At 47.2% G+C, this 22,329-nt stretch overlaps 1 protein-coding gene across 1 annotated transcript in view; it reads left to right on the top strand.

The window, feature by feature from the left end:
- The window catches only part of LOC139385701 (transcriptional coactivator YAP1-like), a 146,058-nt gene that overhangs the window by 63,348 nt on the left and 60,381 nt on the right, over positions 1-22,329 (top strand). The gene's annotated exons all lie outside the window — the stretch shown is intronic.

The raw sequence follows: 22,329 nt of genomic DNA, 5'->3' as shown, positions 1-22,329 counted from the left end.
CCTTTAGTACTCCTTTAGTATTCCTTTAGTATTACTTTAGTACTCCTCTAGTATTCCTTTAGTACTCCTTTAGTATTCCTTTAGTACTCCTTTAGTATTACTTTAGTACTCCTCTAGTATTCCTTTAGTACTCATTTAGTACTCCTTTAGTATTCCTTTAGTACTCCTTTAGTATTCCTTTAGTACTCCTTTAGTACTCATTTAGTATTACTTTAGTACTCCTTTAGTATTACTTTAGTACTCCTTTAGTACTCCTTTAGTATTCCTTTAGTACTCCTTTAGTATTCCTTTAGTAGTCCTTTAGTACTCCTTTAGTAGTCCTTTAGTAGTCCTTTAGTACTCCTTTAGTACTCCTTTAGTACTCCTTTAGTAGTCCTTTAGTACTCCTTTAGTACTCCTTTAGTACTCCTTTAGTAGTCCTTTAGTACTCCTTTAGTACTCCTTTAGTGTTACTTTAGTACTCCTTTAGTACTCCTTTAGTACTCCTTTAGTACTCCTTTAGTACTCCTTTAGTATTCCTTTAGTACTCCTTTAGTATTACTTTAGTATTAACCTTCTGTTACATAGTATTCCTTTAGTAGTCCTTTAGTACTCCTTTAGTACTCCTTTAGTAGTCCTTTAGTACTCCTTTAGTACTCCTTTAGTGTTACTTTAGTAGTCCTTTAGTACTCCTTTAGTAGTCCTTTAGTACTCCTTTAGTATTCCTTTAGTACTCCTTTAGTATTCCTTTAGTAGTCCTTTAGTACTCCTTTAGTAGTCCTTTAGTACTCCTTTAGTACTCATTTAGTACTCCTTTAGTAGTCCTTTAGTAGTCCTTTAGTACTCCTTTAGTATTACTTTAGTACTCCTTTAGTATTCCTTTAGTACTCCTTTAGTACTCCTTTTGTACTCCTTTAGTAGTCCTTTAGTACTCGTTTAGTATTCCTTTAGTACTCGTTTAGTACTCCTTTTGTACTCCTTTAGTACTCCTTTAGTACTCCTTTTGTACTCCTTTAGTATTCCTTTAGTACTCCTTTAGTATTACTTTAGTATTAACCTTCTGTTACATAGTATTCCTTTAGTAGTCCTTTAGTATTCACGCTGGACACCACCATGATTAAACTCACTTTAATTCAATAGGCAGTCACAGTTCATTTCCCTGTGAGACCATATTGTTCTGCCTGCAGTGACTAGTCAGACTATGACATCATCTTTCTAACCACATGTCAACATCCCCTCTTGGCCCACTGCTACTGCACGGCTTCACGGAGTCTGGGAGAGGAGGAGGAGCAGCAACAACAACACGTTTTTACAGGGCCCCTTAAGCCATCTTCCAGTCATTTTCCAATTGATTCACTGTATTGAAAGTCGTTGGGAGGAGTTTGGACAGCACACACAGCTCTCCGTATAGTCCAGAACTCAGACAGCGGCTACGTTTTAGTAGTTCAGTGTTTGAGCAAGAGCTGAGTTAGCCCTTAGCTAATCCTTGGGACTGAGTTAATGTGTGTGGTTGGAAGTGCTGCAGCCTCTGGTGGCCTGGTGAGCTGATGACAGCCACAGGTGACTGTGGTGTGGGGCGTTCTCTCCAGCCATGGGATTTAGCTATATGGCGACAGTCACAGGAACGTGGGTTGCTTGCTGCTCAGTAGAGGTCGACACAGGAAGAGAACTCCTTCGGGTCGCGTGGGATTCTGGTAGGAATGGGAGTTATAGTTCTCGAGTCAAGTTTGGGACAGGATGGGACAGGATATGACAGGATCAACAGTCCACAGGAAGGCAGTACAGGAATAGTTATCAACATAGTTGTTTTGGGGTTTAAATATGTCATGTAGAGCATTTAATTAAGAAAACAGTTGTGTAGGGTTTAAAAAATAAATAAAATTAACGGTCATTCCGCCCCTTCCCCCATCTGTTGGCTCATTCTTGTACCTCGCTCCAGTTGTAGGCAGTCACTAGGCTACCTCAGACACCAACATACGTCAGTGGGCTAAATGATTAACCCTTCAATAGAGGATGTTGCAACAACTTGTCGCAGCCAAGGAGCCGTTAGCATAGCTTCATTTGATGGAGTTGTCTTTGACAATGAGGGAACCAAGTACATGAGGGTCAAGGGACACGAGGCCTGCTGTGGCATAGCTGCTCTACTCCTAACAACTTTAACATCAAGCAGTTTTTAACTAAACCCGTGTCATCTGAGGTGAAGAGTGAAATTAACAGATTTACTTATGCAGTACTGCCACTAACATTCATGTTGTCAATGTTCATATGTGAGAGGTCAGAGGTCAGCTGTAGACTACAGTGTAATGTGCTCAGGGGTCAGCTGTAGACTACAGTGTAATGTGCTCAGGGGTCAGCTGTAGACTACAGTGTAATGTGCTCAGGGAACAGCTGTAGACTACAGTTTAATGTGCTCAGGGAACAGCTGTAGACTACAGTTTAATGTGCTTTGGGGTCAGCTGTAGACTACAGTTTAATGTGCTCAGAGGTCAGCTGTAGACTACAGTGTAATGTGCTCAGGGAACAGCTGTAGACTACAGTTTAATGTGCTCAGGGGTCAGCTGTAGACTACAGTGTAATGTGCTCAGGGGTCAGCTGTAGACTACAGTGTAATGTGCTCAGGGGTCAGCTGTAGACTACAGTTTAATGTGCTCAGAGGTCAGCTGTAGACTACAGTGTAATGTGCTCAGGGAACAGCTGTAGACTACAGTTTAATGTGCTCATGGGTCAGCTGTAGACTACAGTGTAATGTGCTCAGGGGTCAGCTGTAGACTACAGTGTAATGTGCTCAAGGGTCAGCTGTAGACTACAGTTGAATGTGCTCAGGGGTCAGCTGTAGACTACAGTGTAATGTGCTCAGGGGTCAGCTGTAGACTACAGTGTAATGTGCTCAGGGGTCAGCTGTAGACTACAGTTTAATGTGCTCAGGGGTCAGCTGTAGACTACAGTGTAATGTGCTCAGGGAACAGCTGTAGACTACAGTGTAATGTGCTCAGGGAACAGCTGTAGACTACAGTGTAATGTGCTCAGGGGTCAGCTGTAGACTACAGTTTAATGTGCTCAGGGGTCAGCTGTAGACTACAGTTTAATGTGCTCAGGGGTCAGCTGTAGATTGCAGTTTAATGTGCTCAGAGGTCAGCTGTAGACTACAGTTTAATGTGCTCAGGGGTCAGCTGTAGACTACAGTGTAATGTGCTCAGAGGTCAGCTGTAGACTACAGTGTAATGTGCTCAGGGGTCAGCTGTAGACTACAGTTTAATGTGCTCAGGGAACAGCTGTAGACTACAGTTTAATGTGCTCAGGGAACAGCTGTAGACTACAGTTTAATGTGCTCAGAGGTCAGCTGTAGACTACAGTGTAATGTGCTCAGGGGACAGCTGTAGACTACAGTTTAATGTGCTCAGGGGTCAGCTGTAGACTACAGTGTAATGTGCTCAGGGGTCAGCTGTAGACTACAGTTTAATGTGCTCAGGGGTCAGCTGTAGACTACAGTTTAATGTGCTCAGGGGTCAGCTGTAGACTACAGTTTAATGTGCTCAGGGGTCAGCTGTAGACTACAGTGTAATGTGCTCAGAGGTCAGCTGTAGACTACAGTGTAATGTGCTCAGGGGTCAGCTGTAGACTACAGTTTAATGTGCTCAGAGGTCACCTGTAGACTACAGTTTAATGTGCTCAGGGGTCAGCTGTAGACTACAGTGTAATGTGCTCAGGGGTCAGCTGTAGACTACAGTGTAATTTGCTCAGGGGTCAGCTGTAGACTACAGTTTAATGTGCTCAGGGAACAGCTGTAGACTACAGTTTAATGTGCTCAGGGAACAGCTGTAGACTACAGTTTAATGTGCTCAGGGGTCAGCTATAGACTACAGTTTAATGTGCTCAGAGGTCAGCTGTAGACTACAGTGTAATGTGCTCAGCGAACAGCTGTAGACTACAGTTTAATGTGCTCAGGGGTCAGCTGTAGACTACAGTGTAATGTGCTCAGGGGTCAGCTGTAGACTACAGTTTAATGTGCTCAGGGGTCAGCTGTAGACTACAGTTTAATGTGCTCAGGGGTCAGCTGTAGACTACAGTGTAATGTGCTCAGGGGTCAGCTGTAGACTACAGTGTAATGTGCTCAGGGGTCAGCTGTAGACTACAGTTTAATGTGCTCAGGGGTCAGCTGTAGACTACAGTGTAATGTGCTCAGGGAACAGCTGTAGACTACAGTGTAATGTGCTCAGGGAACAGCTGTAGACTACAGTGTAATGTGCTCAGGGGTCAGCTGTAGACTATAGTTTAATGTGCTCAGGGGTCAGCTGTAGACTACAGTTTAATGTGCTCAGGGGTCAGCTGTAGATTGCAGTTGAATGTGCTCAGAGGTCAGCTGTAGACTGCAGTTTAATGTGCTCAGGGGTCAGCTGTAGACTACAGTGTAATGTGCTCAGAGGTCAGCTGTAGACTACAGTGTAATGTGCTCAGGGGTCAGCTGTAGACTACAGTTTAATGTGCTCAGGGAACAGCTGTAGACTACAGTTTAATGTGCTCAGGGAACAGCTGTAGACTACAGTTTAATGTGCTCAGAGGTCAGCTGTAGACTACAGTGTAATGTGCTCAGGGAACAGCTGTAGACTACAGTTTAATGTGCTCAGGGGTCAGCTGTAGACTACAGTGTAATGTGCTCAGGGGTCAGCTGTAGACTACAGTTTAATGTGCTCAGGGGTCAGCTGTAGACTACAGTTTAATGTGCTCAGAGGTCAGCTGTAGACTACAGTGTAATGTGCTCAGGGGTCAGCTGTAGACTACAGTTTAATGTGCTCAGGGAACAGCTGTAGACTACAGTTTAATGTGCTCAGGGAACAGCTGTAGACTACAGTTTAATGTGCTCAGGGGTCAGCTGTAGACTACAGTTTAATGTGCTCAGAGGTCAGCTGTAGACTACAGTGTAATGTGCTCAGGGGTCAGCTGTAGACTACAGTGTAATGTGCTCAGGGGTCAGCTGTAGACTACAGTTTAATGTGCTCAGGGGTCAGCTGTAGACTACAGTTTATTGTGCTCAGAGGTCAGCTGTAGACTACAGTGTAATGTGCTCAGGGAACAGCTGTAGACTACAGTGTAATGTGCTCAGGGGTCAGCTGTAGACTACAGTTTAATGTGCTCAGGGGTCAGCTGTAGACTACAGTTTAATGTGCTCAGAGGTCAGCTGTAGACTACAGTGTAATGTGCTCAGGGGAAAGCTGTAGACTACAGTTTAATGTGCTCAGGGGTCAGCTGTAGACTACAGTGTAATGTGCTCAGGGGTCAGCTGTAGACTACAGTTTAATGTGCTCAGGGGTCAGCTGTAGACTACAGTTTAATGTGCTCAGAGGTCAGCTGTAGACTACAGTTTAATGTGCTCAGGGAACAGCTGTAGACTACAGTTTAATGTGCTCAGGGGTCAGCTGTAGACTACAGTTTAATGTGCTCAGGGAACAGCTGTAGACTACAGTTTAATGTGCTCAGCTGTAGACTACAGTTTAATGTGCTCAGGGGTCAGCTGTAGACTATAGTTTAATGTGCTCAGGGGTCAGCTGTAGACTACAGTTTAATGTGGTCAGAGGTCAGTTGTAGACTACAGTTTAATGTGCTCAGAGGTCAGCTGAAGACTACAGTGTAATGTGCTCAGGGGTCAGCTGTAGACTACAGTTTAATGTGCTCAGGGAACAGCTGTAGACTACAGTTTAATGTGCTCAGAGGTCAGCTGTAGACTACAGTTTAATGTGCTCAGGGGTCAGCTGTAGACTACAGTGTAATGTGCTCAGGGAACAGCTGTAGACTACAGTTTAATGTGCTCAGGGGTCAGCTGTAGACTACAGTGTAATGTGCTCAGGGGTCAGCTGTAGACTACAGTTTAATGTGCTCAGGGGTCAGCTGTAGACTACAGTGTAATGTGCTCAAGGGTCAGCTGTAGACTACAGTTTAATGTGCTCAGGGGTCAGCTGTAGACTACAGTGTAATGTGCTCAGGGGTCAGCTGTAGACTACAGTGTAATGTGCTCAGGGGTCAGCTGTAGACTACAGTTTAATGTGCTCAGGGGTCAGCTGTAGACTACAATGTAATGTGCTCAGGGAACAGCTGTAGACTACAGTGTAATGTGCTCAGGGAACAGCTGTAGACTACAGTGTAATGTGCTCAGGGGTCAGCTGTAGACTACAGTTTAATGTGCTCAGGGGTCAGCTGTAGACTACAGTTTAATGTGCTCAGGGGTCAGCTGTAGATTGCAGTTTAATGTGCTCAGAGGTCAGCTGTAGACTACAGTTTAATGTGCTCAGGGGTCAGCTGTAGACTACAGTGTAATGTGCTCAGAGGTCAGCTGTAGACTACAGTGTAATGTGCTCAGGGGTCAGCTGTAGACTACAGTTTAATGTGCTCAGGGAACAGCTGTAGACTACAGTTTAATGTGCTCAGGGATCAGCTGTAGACTACAGTTTAATGTGCTCAGAGGTCAGCTGTAGACTACAGTGTAATGTGCTCAGGGAACAGCTGTAGACTACAGTTTAATGTGCTCAGGGGTCAGCTGTAGACTACAGTGTAATGTGCTCAGGGGTCAGCTGTAGACTACAGTTTAATGTGCTCAGGGGTCAGCTGTAGACTACAGTTTAATGTGCTCAGGGGTCAGCTGTAGACTACAGTTTAATGTGCTCAGGGGTCAGCTGTAGACTACAGTGTAATGTGCTCAGAGGTCAGCTGTAGACTACAGTGTAATGTGCTCAGGGGTCAGCTGTAGACTACAGTTTAATGTGCTCAGAGGTCACCTGTAGACTACAGTTTAATGTGCTCAGGGGTCAGCTGTAGACTACAGTGTAATGTGCTCAGGGGTCAGCTGTAGACTACAGTGTAATTTGCTCAGGGGTCAGCTGTAGACTACAGTTTAATGTGCTCAGGGAACAGCTGTAGACTACAGTTTAATGTGCTCAGGGAACAGCTGTAGACTACAGTTTAATGTGCTCAGGGGTCAGCTGTAGACTACAGTTTAATGTGCTCAGAGGTCAGCTGTAGACTACAGTGTAATGTGCTCAGCGAACAGCTGTAGACTACAGTTTAATGTGCTCAGGGGTCAGCTGTAGACTACAGTGTAATGTGCTCAGGGGTCAGCTGTAGACTACAGTTTAATGTGCTCAGGGGTCAGCTGTAGACTACAGTTTAATGTGCTCAGGGGTCAGCTGTAGACTACAGTGTAATGTGCTCAGGGGTCAGCTGTAGACTACAGTGTAATGTGCTCAGGGGTCAGCTGTAGACTACAGTTTAATGTGCTCAGGGGTCAGCTGTAGACTACAGTGTAATGTGCTCAGGGAACAGCTGTAGACTACAGTGTAATGTGCTCAGGGAACAGCTGTAGACTACAGTGTAATGTGCTCAGGGGTCAGCTGTAGACTATAGTTTAATGTGCTCAGGGGTCAGCTGTAGACTACAGTTTAATGTGCTCAGGGGTCAGCTGTAGATTGCAGTTGAATGTGCTCAGAGGTCAGCTGTAGACTACAGTTTAATGTGCTCAGGGGTCAGCTGTAGACTACAGTGTAATGTGCTCAGAGGTCAGCTGTAGACTACAGTGTAATGTGCTCAGGGGTCAGCTGTAGACTACAGTTTAATGTGCTCAGGGAACAGCTGTAGACTACAGTTTAATGTGCTCAGGGAACAGCTGTAGACTACAGTTTAATGTGCTCAGAGGTCAGCTGTAGACTACAGTGTAATGTGCTCAGGGAACAGCTGTAGACTACAGTTTAATGTGCTCAGGGGTCAGCTGTAGACTACAGTGTAATGTGCTCAGGGGTCAGCTGTAGACTACAGTTTAATGTGCTCAGGGGTCAGCTGTAGACTACAGTTTAATGTGCTCAGAGGTCAGCTGTAGACTACAGTGTAATGTGCTCAGGGGTCAGCTGTAGACTACAGTTTAATGTGCTCAGGGAACAGCTGTAGACTACAGTTTAATGTGCTCAGGGAACAGCTGTAGACTACAGTTTAATGTGCTCAGGGGTCAGCTGTAGACTACAGTTTAATGTGCTCAGAGGTCAGCTGTAGACTACAGTGTAATGTGCTCAGGGGTCAGCTGTAGACTACAGTTTATTGTGCTCAGAGGTCAGCTGTAGACTACAGTGTAATGTGCTCAGGGAACAGCGGTAGACTACAGTGTAATGTGCTCAGGGGTCAGCTGTAGACTACAGTTTAATGTGCTCAGGGGTCAGCTGTAGACTACAGTTTAATGTGCTCAGAGGTCAGCTGTAGACTACAGTGTAATGTGCTCAAGGGACAGCTGTTGACTACAGTTTAATGTGCTCAGGGGTCAGCTGTAGACTACAGTTTAATGTGCTCAGGGAACAGCTGTAGACTACAGTTTAATGTGCTCAGGGGTCAGCTGTAGACTACAGTTTAATGTGCTCAGAGGTCAGCTGTAGACTACAGTGTAATGTGCTCAGCGAACAGCTGTAGACTACAGTTTAATGTGCTCAGGGGTCAGCTGTAGACTACAGTGTAATGTGCTCAGGGGTCAGCTGTAGACTACAGTTTAATGTGCTCAGGGGTCAGCTGTAGACTACAGTTTAATGTGCTCAGGGGTCAGCTGTAGACTACAGTGTAATGTGCTCAGGGGTCAGCTGTAGACTACAGTGTAATGTGCTCAGGGGTCAGCTGTAGACTACAGTTTAATGTGCTCAGGGGTCAGCTGTAGACTACAGTGTAATGTGCTCAGGGAACAGCTGTAGACTACAGTGTAATGTGCTCAGGGAACAGCTGTAGACTACAGTGTAATGTGCTCAGGGGTCAGCTGTAGACTATAGTTTAATGTGCTCAGGGGTCAGCTGTAGACTACAGTTTAATGTGCTCAGGGGTCAGCTGTAGATTGCAGTTGAATGTGCTCAGAGGTCAGCTGTAGACTACAGTTTAATGTGCTCAGGGGTCAGCTGTAGACTACAGTGTAATGTGCTCAGAGGTCAGCTGTAGACTACAGTGTAATGTGCTCAGGGGTCAGCTGTAGACTACAGTTTAATGTGCTCAGGGAACAGCTGTAGACTACAGTTTAATGTGCTCAGGGAACAGCTGTAGACTACAGTTTAATGTGCTCAGAGGTCAGCTGTAGACTACAGTGTAATGTGCTCAGGGAACAGCTGTAGACTACAGTTTAATGTGCTCAGGGGTCAGCTGTAGACTACAGTGTAATGTGCTCAGGGGTCAGCTGTAGACTACAGTTTAATGTGCTCAGGGGTCAGCTGTAGACTACAGTTTAATGTGCTCAGAGGTCAGCTGTAGACTACAGTGTAATGTGCTCAGGGGTCAGCTGTAGACTACAGTTTAATGTGCTCAGGGAACAGCTGTAGACTACAGTTTAATGTGCTCAGGGAACAGCTGTAGACTACAGTTTAATGTGCTCAGGGGTCAGCTGTAGACTACAGTTTAATGTGCTCAGAGGTCAGCTGTAGACTACAGTGTAATGTGCTCAGGGGTCAGCTGTAGACTACAGTGTAATGTGCTCAGGGGTCAGCTGTAGACTACAGTTTAATGTGCTCAGGGAACAGCTGTAGACTACAGTTTAATGTGCTCAGAGGTCAGCTGTAGACTACAGTGTAATGTGCTCAGGGAACAGCTGTAGACTACAGTTTAATGTGCTCAGGGAACAGCTGTAGACTACAGTGTAATGTGCTCAGGGAACAGCGGTAGACTACAGTGTAATGTGCTCAGGGGTCAGCTGTAGACTACAGTTTAATGTGCTCAGGGGTCAGCTGTAGACTACAGTTTAATGTGCTCAGAGGTCAGCTGTAGACTACAGTGTAATGTGCTCAGGGGACAGCTGTAGACTACAGTTTAATGTGCTCAGGGGTCAGCTGTAGACTACAGTGTAATGTGCTCAGGGGTCAGCTGTAGACTACAGTTTAATGTGCTCAGGGGTCAGCTGTAGACTACAGTTTAATGTGCTCAGAGGTCAGCTGTAGACTACAGTTTAATGTGCTCAGGGAACAGCTGTAGACTACAGTTTAATGTGCTCAGGGGTCAGCTGTAGACTACAGTTTAATGTGCTCAGGGAACAGCTGTAGACTACAGTTTAATGTGCTCAGCTGTAGACTACAGTTTAATGTGCTCAGGGGTCAGCTGTAGACTATAGTTTAATGTGCTCAGGGGTCAGCTGTAGACTACAGTTTAATGTGGTCAGAGGTCAGTTGTAGACTACAGTTTAATGTTCTCAGAGGTCAGCTGAAGACTACAGTGTAATGTGCTCAGGGGTCAGCTGTAGACTACAGTTTAATGTGCTCAGGGAACAGCTGTAGACTACAGTTTAATGTGCTCAGAGGTCAGCTGTAGACTACAGTTTAATGTGCTCAGGGGTCAGCTGTAGACTACAGTGTAATGTGCTCAGGGGTCAGCTGTAGACTACAGTGTAATGTGCTCAGGGGTCAGCTGTAGACTACAGTGTAATGTGCTCAGAGGTCAGCTGTAGATTACAGTTTAATGTGCTCAGCTGTAGACTACAGTTTAATGTGCTCAGGGGTCAGCTGTAGACTACAGTTTAATGTGCTCAGGGGTCAGCTGTAGACTACAGTTTAATGTGCTCAGGGGTCAGCTGTAGACTACAGTTTAATGTGCTCAGGGGTCAGCTGTAGACTACAGTGTAATGTGCTCAGGGGTCAGCTGTAGACTACAGTTTAATGTGCTCAGGGAACAGCTGTAGACAACAGTGTAATGTGCTCAGGGGTCAGCTGTAGACTACAGTTTAATGTGCTCAGAGGTCAGCTGTAGACTACAGTTTAATGTGCTCAGAGGTCAGCTGTAGACTACAGTTTAATGTGCTCAGGGGTCAGCTGTAAACTACAGTTTAATGTGCTCAGTGCTCAGCTGTAGACTACAGTTTAATGTGCTCAGCTGTAGACTACAGTTTAATGTGCTCAGAGGTCAGCTGTAGACTACAGTGTAATGTGCTCAGGGGTCAGCTGTAGACTACAGTGTAATGTGCTCAGGGGTCAGCTGTAGACTACAGTGTAATGTGCTCAGAGGTCAGCTGTAGACTACAGTTTAATGTGCTCAGAGGTCAGCTGTAGACTACAGTTTAATGTGCTCAGAGGTCAGCTGTAGACTACAGTTTAATGTGCTCAGGGGTCAGCTGTAGACTACAGTGTAATGTGCTCAGGGGTCAGCTGTAGACTACAGTTTAATGTGCTCAGGGAACAGCTGTAGACAACAGTGTAATGTGCTCAGGGGTCAGCTGTAGACTACAGTTTAATGTGCTCAGAGGTCAGCTGTAGACTACAGTTTAATGTGCTCAGAGGTCAGCTGTAGACTACAGTTTAATGTGCTCAGGGGTCAGCTGTAAACTACAGTTTAATGTGCTCAGTGCTCAGCTGTAGACTACAGTTTAATGTGCTCAGCTGTAGACTACAGTTTAATGTGCTCAGAGGTCAGCTGTAGACTACAGTGTAATGTGCTCAGGGGTCAGCTGTAGACTACAGTGTAATGTGCTCAGGGGTCAGCTGTAGACTACAGTGTAATGTGCTCAGAGGTCAGCTGTAGACTACAGTTTAATGTGCTCAGAGGTCAGCTGTAGACTACAGTTTAATGTGCTCAGAGGTCAGCTGTAGACTACAGTTTAATGTGCTCAGAGGTCAGCTGTAGACTACAGTGTAATGTGCTCAGGGAACAGCTGTAGACTACAGTTTTATGTGCTCAGGGGTCAGCTGTAGACTACAGTTTAATGTGCTCAGAGGTCAGCTGTAGACTACAGTGTAATGTGCTCAGGGAACAGCTGTAGACTACAGTTTAATGTGCTCAGAGGTCAGCTGTAGACTACAGTGTAATGTGCTCAGGGGTCAGCTGTAGACTACAGTTTAATGTGCTCAGGGGTCAGCTGTAGACTACAGTTTAATGTGCTCAGGGAACAGCTGTAGACTACAGTTTAATGTGCTCAGGGAACAGCTGTAGACTACAGTTTAATGTGCTCAGGGGTCAGCTGTAGACTACAGTTTAATGTGCTCAGAGGTCAGCTGTAGATTACAGTGTAATGTGCTCAGGGGTCAGCTGTAGACTACAGTGTAATGTGCTCAGGGGTCAGCTGTAGACTACAGTTTAATGTGCTCAGGGGTCAGCTGTAGACTACAGTTTATTGTGCTCAGAGGTCAGCTGTAGACTACAGTGTAATGTGCTCAGGGAACAGCGGTAGACTACAGTGTAATGTGCTCAGGGGTCAGCTGTAGACTACAGTTTAATGTGCTCAGGGGTCAGCTGTAGACTACAGTTTAATGTGCTCAGAGGTCAGCTGTAGACTACAGTGTAATGTGCTCAGGGGACAGCTGTAGACTACAGTTTAATGTGCTCAGGGGTCAGCTGTAGACTACAGTGTAATGTGCTCAGGGGTCAGCTGTAGACTACAGTTTAATGTGCTCAGGGGTCAGCTGTAGACTACAGTTTAATGTGCTCAGGGAACAGCTGTAGACTACAGTTTAATGTGCTCAGGGGTCAGCTGTAGACTACAGTTTAATGTGCTCAGGGAACAGCTGTAGACTACAGTTTAATGTGCTCAGCTGTAGACTACAGTTTAATGTGCTCAGGGGTCAGCTGTAGACTATAGTTTAATGTGCTCAGGGGTCAGCTGTAGACTACAGTTTAATGTGGTCAGAGGTCAGTTGTAGACTACAGTTTAATGTGCTCAGAGGTCAGCTGAAGACTACAGTGTAATGTGCTCAGGGGTCAGCTGTAGACTACAGTTTAATGTGCTCAGGGAACAGCTGTAGACTACAGTTTAATGTGCTCAGAGGTCAGCTGTAGACTACAGTTTAATGTGCTCAGGGGTCAGCTGTAGACTACAGTGTAATGTGCTCAGGGGTCAGCTGTAGACTACAGTGTAATGTGCTCAGGGGTCAGCTGTAGACTACAGTGTAATGTGCTCAGAGGTCAGCTGTAGATTACAGTTTAATGTGCTCAGCTGTAGACTACAGTTTAATGTGCTCAGGGGTCAGCTGTAGACTACAGTTTAATGTGCTCAGGGGTCAGCTGTAGACTACAGTTTAATGTGCTCAGGGGTCAGCTGTAGACTACAGTTTAATGTGCTCAGGGGTCAGCTGTAGACTACAGTGTAATGTGCTCAGGGGTCAGCTGTAGACTACAGTTTAATGTACTCAGGGAACAGCTGTAGACAACAGTGTAATGTGCTCAGGGGTCAGCTGTAGACTACAGTTTAATGTGCTCAGAGGTCAGCTGTAGACTACAGTTTAATGTGCTCAGAGGTCAGCTGTAGACTACAGTTTAATGTGCTCAGGGGTCAGCTGTAAACTACAGTTTAATGTGCTCAGTGCTCAGCTGTAGACTACAGTTTAATGTGCTCAGCTGTAGACTACAGTTTAATGTGCTCAGAGGTCAGCTGTAGACTACAGTGTAATGTGCTCAGGGGTCAGCTGTAGACTACAGTGTAATGTGCTCAGAGGTCAGCTGTAGACTACAGTTTAATGTGCTCAGAGGTCAGCTGTAGACTACAGTTTAATGTGCTCAGCTGTAGACTACAGTTTAATGTGCTCAGAGGTCAGCTGTAGACTACAGTTTAATGTGCTCAGGGAACAGCTGTAGACAACAGTGTAATGTGCTCAGGGGTCAGCTGTAGACTACAGTTTAATGTGCTCAGAGGTCAGCTGTAGACTACAGTTTAATGTGCTCAGAGGTCAGCTGTAGACTACAGTTTAATGTGCTCAGGGGTCAGCTGTAAACTACAGTTTAATGTGCTCAGTGCTCAGCTGTAGACTACAGTTTAATGTGCTCAGCTGTAGACTACAGTTTAATGTGCTCAGAGGTCAGCTGTAGACTACAGTGTAATGTGCTCAGGGGTCAGCTGTAGACTACAGTGTAATGTGCTCAGGGGTCAGCTGTAGACTACAGTGTAATGTGCTCAGAGGTCAGCTGTAGACTACAGTTTAATGTGCTCAGAGGTCAGCTGTAGACTACAGTTTAATGTGCTCAGAGGTCAGCTGTAGACTACAGTTTAATGTGCTCAGAGGTCAGCTGTAGACTACAGTTTAATGTGCTCAGGGGTCAGCTGTAGACTACAGTGTAATGTGCTCAGGGAACAGCTGTAGACTACAGTTTAATGTGCTCAGGGGTCAGCTGTAGACTACAGTTTAATGTGCTCAGAGGTCAGCTGTAGACTACAGTTTAATGTGCTCAGGGAACAGCTGTAGACTACAGTTTAATGTGCTCAGGGAACAGCTGTAGACTACAGTTTAATGTGCTCAGGGGTCAGCTGTAGACTACAGTTTAATGTGCTCAGGGGTCAGCTGTAGACTACAGTTTAATGTGCTCAGAGGTCAGCTGTAGACTACAGTGTAATGTGCTCAGGGAACAGCTGTAGACTACAGTTTAATGTGCTCAGGGAACAGCTGTAGACTACAGTTTAATGTGCTCAGGGGTCAGCTGTAGACTACAGTTTAATGTGCTCAGAGGTCAGCTGTAGACTACAGTTTAATGTGCTCAGGGAACAGCTGTAGACTACAGTTTAATGTGCTCAGGGAACAGTTGTAGACTACAGTTTAATGTGCTCAGGGGTCAGCTGTAGACTACAGTTTAATGTGCTCAGGGGTCAGCTGTAGACTACAGTTTAATGTGCTCAGAGGTCAGCTGTAGACTACAGTGTAATGTGCTCAGGGAACAGCTGTAGACTACAGTTTAATGTGCTCAGGGAACAGCTGTAGACTACAGTTTAATGGCGGTGCTGATCAGACCATCCTGTTGAGGTCTCTGTCCTCGTCTTCCAGTCATCTACATTTAGGTTATTTAGAATACCTTCTCATCCAGAGTGACTTAGGGCTACAGTCAGTGCATGTAACTAAGATGGGTAAGAAAAGTACATACAGGGCATTCGGAAAGTATTCAGACCCCTTGACTTTTTCCACATTTTGTTACGTTACAGACTTATTCTAAAATGGATGAGAAAAAAAGAATCCTCATCAATTTACACACCATACACCATAATGACATCACAATACACCATAATGACATCACAATACCCCATAATGACATCACAATACACCATAATGACATCACAATACACCATAATGACATCACAATACACCATAATGACATCACAATACACCATAATGACATCACAATACCCCATAATGACATCACAATAACCCATAATGACATCACAATACCCCATAATGACATCACAATACACCATAATGACAAAGCAAATGTATTAAAATTTCAAAACAGAAATACATTATTTACATAAGTATTCAGACTCTTTGCTTTGAAACTCTAAATTGAGCTCAGGAGCATCCTGTTTCCATTTATCATCTTTGAGATTTTCTACAACTTGAGTTCACCTGTGGTTAAATAAATTGATTGGACATGATTTGGAAAGGCACACACCTGTCTATATAAGGTCCCACAGTTGACAGTGCCTGTCAGAGCAAAAATCAAGCCATGAGACCGAAGAAATTGTCCATAGAGTTCCGAGACAATATTGTATTGAGGCACAGATTTGGGGAAGGGTACCAAAACATTTCTGCTGCATTGAAGGTCCCCAAGAATACAGTGGCCTCCATCATTCCTAAATGGAAGAAGTTTGGAACCACCAAGACTCTTCCTAGAGCCGGCCGCCCAGCCAAACTGAGCAATCAGGGGAGAAGGGCCTTGGTCAGGGAGGTGACCAAGAACCCGATGGTCACTCTGACAGAGCTCCAGAGTTCCTCTGTGGAGATGGGACAACCTTCCAGAAGGACAACCATCTCTGCAGCACTCCACCAAACAGGCCTTTATGGTAGTGGCCAGACGGAAGTCACTCCTCAGTAAAAGGCACAACACGCTTGGAGTTTGCCAAAAGGCACCTAAAGGACTCTCAGATGGTGAGAAACAAGATTTTCTGGTCTGATGAAACCAACATTGAACTCTTTGGCCTGAATGCCAAGAGTCACGTCTGGAGGAAACCTGACACCATTCCTACGGTGAAGCATGGTGGTGGCAGCATCACGTCTGGAGGAAACCTGACACCATCCCTACGGTGAAGCATGGTGGTGGCAGCACCATGCTGTGTGGATGTTTTTCAGCGGCAGGGACTGGGAGACTAGGTGCGCCAAGCTTGTAGCGTCATACCCGAGGAGACTTGAGGCTGTAATCAAAGGTGCTTCAACAAAATACTGAGTACATTTACCATGATATGTGTCTATGTGTGTATATATATATATATATTTAGATATACATTTACCATGATATGTGTCTATGTGTGTATATATATATATATATATATATATATATATATATATTTAGATATACATTTACCATGATATGTGTCTATGTGTGTGTATATATATATATATATATATATATATATATTTAGATATACATTTACAAGCATTTCTAAAGACCTGTTTTTGCTTTGTCAATAAGGGGTTTTGTGTAGATTGATAAAAACATTTTTTTTTAAATCCACCTTAGAATAAGGCTGTAACGTTTACTTTCTGAATGTATCACAGTTGCGTATGGCATTACTGGAATTACTTTCAATACCTCCTAAAAACAACAAAAAACACAATGGCCTACATATTTCTGCGAGCAAAAATGACCACAAGACAGGACAGGAGTGATTGAGTGATTTTTATCAGGAAAGGACTAGATTATAGAACTGTTACGACAGGTCTCTCCTGAACCAGCTGGGACAGGTCTCTCCTGAACCAGGAGAAGATGGGACAGGTCTCTCCTGAACCAGGAGAAGATGGGACAGGTCTCTCCTGAACCAGCTGGGACAGGTCCCTCCTGAACCAGGACAATATGGGACAGGTCTCTCCTGAACCAGATGGGACAGGTCTCTTCTGAACCAGGACAATATGGGACAGGTCTCTCCTGTACCAGATGGGACAGGTCTCTCCTGAACCAGATGGGACAGGTCTCTCCTGAACCAGATGGGACAGGTGTGAAGTTTCACTCTGCTACGTTCCCTCCAGCCAGGGCTTTCCCTCAGTGTGCCAGGAAGGGTCCCCTCCCCGTGAGTGTGTGTGTTTGTGGACGTGTGTGTTTGTGGACGTGAGTGTGTGTGTTTGTGGACTTGAGTGTGTGTGTTTGTGGACGTGTGTGTGTGTGTTTGTGGACGTGAGTGTGTGTGTTTGTGGACGTGAGTGTGTGTGTTTGTGGACGTGTGTGTTTGTGGACGTGAGTGTGTGTGTTTGTGGACGTGAGTGTGTGTGTTTGTGGACATGTGTGTTTGTGGACGTGTGTGTGTGTGTTTGTGGACGTGAGTGTGTGTGTTTGTGGACGTGTGTGTGTGTGTATCTTTTTGGTTTTACTCTCCTTGTGGCGACCAGAACTCTTCACAACGATAACAAAACAACATTCTGTGGGGACATTTTACCCACAAGGAAAAAGGCTATTTTAGGCTTAGGGGTTAGGGTTAGGGTTAAGGGTCAAGGGTTAGCGTTAGGGTTACAATTGGGGTCAGGGTTAAGGGTAACGGTTAGGATTAAGGAACATAGGATTTTGAATTGGAATGAATTGTTTGGTCCCCACAAGGATAGGGAAGTGTGTGTGTGGGTTCAGAGAGATGATGGGTCCTGCTCAAGTCACTGACTAATTAACTCGTCCCTTCATTACTGAGCCTGTTCGCTAGGGAAGCTCTGGCTCAGTACCTCGAGGAGAAGTCCCTTCATTACTGAGCCTGTTCGCTAGGGAAGCTCTGGCTCAGTACCTCGAGGAGACGTCCCTTCATTACTGAGCCTGTTTGCTAGGGAAGCTCTGGCTCAGTACCTCGAGGAGACGTCCCTTCATTACTGAGCCTGTTCGCTAGGGAAGCTCTGGCTCAGTACCTCGAGGAGACGTCCCTTCATTACTGAGCCTGTTCGCCAGGGAAGCTCTGGCTCAGTACCTCGGAGAAGTCCCTTCATTACTGAGCCTGTTCGCTAGGGAAGCTCTGGCTCAGTACCTCAAGGAGACGTCCCTTCATTACTGAGCCTGTTCGCTAGGGAAGCTCTGGCTCAGTACCTCGAGGAGACGTCCCTTCATTACTGAGCCTGTTCGCTAGGGAAGCTCTGGCTCAGTACCTCGAGGAGACGTCCCTTCATTACTGAGCCTGTTCGCTAGGGAAGCTCACCCGGGAACACAGGGTTGGGCGCTGTTTTTTTTGACACATCTTAGATTTCTCATAGTTATAAACAGGGGTGTAGCACGTAACCCCTCAGCCCTCACGAGACAGGGGTACCCTGTTTTAATTTTTTAAACAGTATTGAAAGTCATTCCGTTAGTATTTTGAAATACCCCATATACGACATGTCTCCCTGTCTCTCACTGTCTAACACACAATACACACACAACACAGCCTGTTGTCTTGTTTAATTGTTGCGTTATAGTTATCCAAACCACAGCACGGCACTCAGTTCGCCAGAGTATTTTTGTGCATGTAAATATGTGATCAAGGACAAGAAGGGAAAAACACACACACACACAGACAGAGAGACAGAGAGAGAGACAGAGAGAGAGACAGAGAGAGAGACAGAGAGAGAGACAGAGAGAGAGACAGAGAGAGAGAGACAGAGAGAGAGAGACAGAGAGAGAGAGAGACAGAGAAAGAGAGAGAGAGAGGAGTGGGGGAGGGGGGGAGTAGGAGTGGGGGAGTGAGAGAAGGAGGAAGGTGGGGGAGGGGGGAGAGTAGGAGGAAGGAGTGGGGGAGAGTAGGAGGAAGGAGTGGGGGAGGGGGGAGAGTAGGAGGAAGGAGTGGGGGAGGGGGAGAGTAGGAGTGGGGGAGGGAGGGAGAGAAGGAGGGAGGAGTGGGGGGGAGTAGGAGTGGGGGAGGGAGGGAGAGAAGGAGGAAAGAGGGGGGCAGTTGGGTAGGAGAAGCGGCTCAGATGGGTTAAGCTCTTTGAAGATTTATAAGTCTTGAATGCAGCAGCCTGGTGGGCCCTGAGTCAGAGATGGAATGAGAGAAGGAGGGAGAGGGAGAGAGTGGGAGAGAGGGAAGGAGGGGGAGAGAGAGGGAAGGAGGGGGAGAGAGAGGGAAGGAGGGGGAGAGAGAGGGATGGAGAGAGGGAGGGGGAGAGAGAGGGAGGGGGAGAGAGAGAGGGAGGGGGAGAGAGAGGGAAGGAGGGGGAGAGAGAGGGAGGGAGGGTGGGGGAGAGAGAGAGAGGGTGAGAGAGAGAGAGGGAGTTTCAATCTGTGCAGCAAGCAACAGGTTTTTGTTTTCCAGTAGTGATATCTATAGTACAGTATTATTTGATTCGACAGTCAGTTCAACATCCACTAATCTCATTGTCTTATATTGTATGTAGTTCCAGGAAGGTGCTTTTGGAATGACTGTACATTTGGTAAAGACAAATGTTTTGCATCTGATTTGATTGAATGTATTAAAAACAGTGGCATTGCTTTTGTAATCCCTGTGTCTCTGTGTATTGTAATGGTTTTACATTGCAGGCTATATGAGAGCTGTAGACTGTTGCACTGCTATGTAGGTCTGTCCAATCAGAAGCCAGCTGCTTTGATAATGGAGGCTAATTTGAGCTCTGACAAGAAAAAGCAGCAGAGCTCCTTTAATAACTGAGGGCTGTAGTCGGCTGGGGCTGTCTCTACTCTCTTCTCCCCCTGTGTGAGGCCCCATCGCAGAGCAGGCCGGGAGGCAGGCAGGGTAGGGGGTTGAGCCATGAAAAAAACATACACACACCAAAGAATAAGTCAAAAATATCTTGGCGGCAGAGAGAAAATTCAAGCAGTTTCAAAGCTAATATCCTGCAATTCCACAAATCTCTAAATTGTGCCATGGAGCTGAGGGAAAATAGTACATTTTTTGCAGCTATTTTCCTACAATTTCACGAGTGTGAAAGCTGGGAGAATGCCGGACAGGGATAATCCTGTGTTGTGTTCCCCTTTAAAATGAGAGGAGAAGGTGAGCAGAGAAAACAGCTTGAGTGCTTTGGGGCTGGGTTCAGAAGGGACCTGTCTGGGTTCAGGAGGGACCTGTCTGGGTTCAGGAGGGACCTGTCTGGGTTCAGAAGGGACCTGTCTGGGTTCAGAAGGGACCTGTCTGGGTCTGGGTTCAGAAGGGACCTGTCTGGGTTCAGGAGGAACCTGTCTGGGTTCAGGAGGGACCTGGCTGGGGCTGGGTTCAGGAGGGACCTGTCTGGGTTCAGAAGGGACCTGTCTGGGTTCAGGAGGGACTTGTCTGTGTTCAGGAGGGACCTGTCTGGGTTCAGGAGGGACCTGTCTGGGTTCAGGAGGGACCTGTCTGGGTTCAGAAGGGACCTGTCTGGGTTCAGAAGGAACCTGTCTGGGTTCAGGAGGGACCTGGCTGGGTCTGGGTTCAGAAGGGACCTGGCTGGGTCTGGGTTCAGAAGGGACCTGGCTGGGTTCAGAAGGACCTGGCTGGGTCTGGGTTCAGAAGGGACCTGGCTGGGTTCAGAAGGGACCTGTCTGGGCTCAGGAGGGACCTGTCTGGGCTCAGGAGGGACCTGTCTGGGTTCAGAAGGGACCTGTCTGGGTTCAGAAGGGACCTGGCTGGGTTCAGAAGGGATCTGTCTGGGTTCAGAAGGGACCTGTCTGGGTTCAGAAGGGACCTGTCTGGGTTCAGAAGGGACCTGTGTAGGTTCAGGAGGGACCTGTCTGCGTTCAGAAGGGACCTGTCTGGGTTCAGGAGGGGCCTGGCTGGGTTCAGGAGGGACCTGGCTGGGGCTGGGTTCAGGAGGGACCTGGCTGGATTCAGAAGGGACCTGGCTGGGTTCAGAAGGCTGGGTTCAGAAGGGACCTGTCTGGGTTCAGGAGGAACCTGCCTGGGTTCAGAAGGGACCTGTCTGGGTTCAGAAGGACCTGGCTGGTTTCAGAAGGGACCTGGCTGGGGCTGGGTTCAGGAGGGACCTGTCTGGGTTCAGGATGGACCTGTCTGGGTTCAGGAGGGACCTGTCTGGGTTCAGAAGGGACCTGTCTGGGTTCAGAATGGACCTGGCTGGGTTCAGGAGGGACCTGTCTGGGTTCAGAAGGGACCTGTCTGGGTTCAGAAGGACCTGGCTGGGGCTGGGTTCAGGAGGGACCTGGTTAGATTCAGGAGGGACCTGTCTGGGTTCAGAAGGAACCTGTCTGGGTTCAGGAGGGATCTGGCTAGGTTCAGGAGGGACATGTCTGGGTTCAGAAGGGACCTGTCTGGGTTCAGGAGGGACCTGTCTGGGTTCAGAAGGGACCTGTCTGGGTTCAGAAGGGACCTGTCTGGGTTTCAGAGGGGACCTGTCTGGGTTCAGAAGGACCTGTCTGGGTTCAGAAGAGACCTGGCTGGATTCAGAAGGGACCTGTCTGGATTCATGAGGGACCTGTCTGGGTTCTGGAGGGACCTGTCTGGGTTCAAGAGGGACCTGTCTGGGTTCAGAAGGGACCTGTCTGGGTTCAGAATGGTCCTGGCTAGGTTCAGGAGGGACCTGTCTGGGTTCAGAAGGGACCTGTCTGGGTTCAGGAGGGACCTGGCTGGGTTCAGAAGGACCTGGCTGGGTTCAGGAGGGACCTGTCTGGATTCAGGAGAGACCTGTCAGGGTTCAGGAGGGACCTGCCTGGGTTCAGAAGGGACCTGTCTTGGTTCAGGAGGGACCTGGCTGGATTCAGGAGGGTCCTGGCTGGATTCAGAAGGACCTGGCTGGGGCTGGGTTCAGGAGGGACCTGGCTGGATTCAGGAGGGACCTGTCTGGGTTCAGAAGGAACCTGTCTGGGTTCAGGAGGGATCTGGCTAGGTTCAGGGGGGACATGTCTGGGTTCAGAACGGACCTGTCTGGGTTCAGGAGGGACCTTTTCTGGGTTCAGAAGGGACCTGTCTGGGTTCAGAGGGTACCTGTCTGGGTTCAGAGGGTACCTGTCTGGGTTCAGAAGGACCTGTCTGGGTTCAGAAGAGACCTGGCTGGATTCAGAGCTGTCTGGGTTCTGGAGGGACCTGTCTGGCTATAGGAGGGATCTGGCTAGGTTCAGGGGGGACATGTCTGGGTTCAGAAGGGACCTGTCTGGGTTCAGAAGGGACCTGTCTGGGTTCAGGAGGGACTTGTCTGTGTTCAGGAGGGACCTGTCTTGTTTCAGGATGGACCAGTCAGGGTTCAGGAGGGACCTGCCTGGGTTCAGAAGGGACATGTCTTGGTTCAGGAGGGACCTGGCTGGATTCAGGAAGGACCTGTCTGGGTTCAGAAGGACCTGTCTGGGTTCAGAAGAGACCTGGCTGGATTCAGAAGGGACCTGTCTGGATTCATGAGGGACCTGTCTGGGTTCTGGAGGGACCTGTCTGGCTATAGGAGGGACCTGTCTGGGTTCAGGAGGGACCTGTCTGGGTTCAGAAGGGACCTGTCTGGGTTCAGGAGGGACTTGTCTGTGTTCAGGAGGGACCTGTCTGGGTTCAGGAGGGACCTGTCTGGGTTCAGGAGGGACCTGCCTGGG

The sequence above is a fragment of the Oncorhynchus clarkii genome, chromosome 27 (genome assembly GCF_045791955.1).
Source record: "Oncorhynchus clarkii lewisi isolate Uvic-CL-2024 chromosome 27, UVic_Ocla_1.0, whole genome shotgun sequence".
NCBI classification, from domain to species: domain Eukaryota; kingdom Metazoa; phylum Chordata; class Actinopteri; order Salmoniformes; family Salmonidae; genus Oncorhynchus; species Oncorhynchus clarkii.
This window is presented reverse-complemented; position numbering and strand designations above follow the sequence as displayed.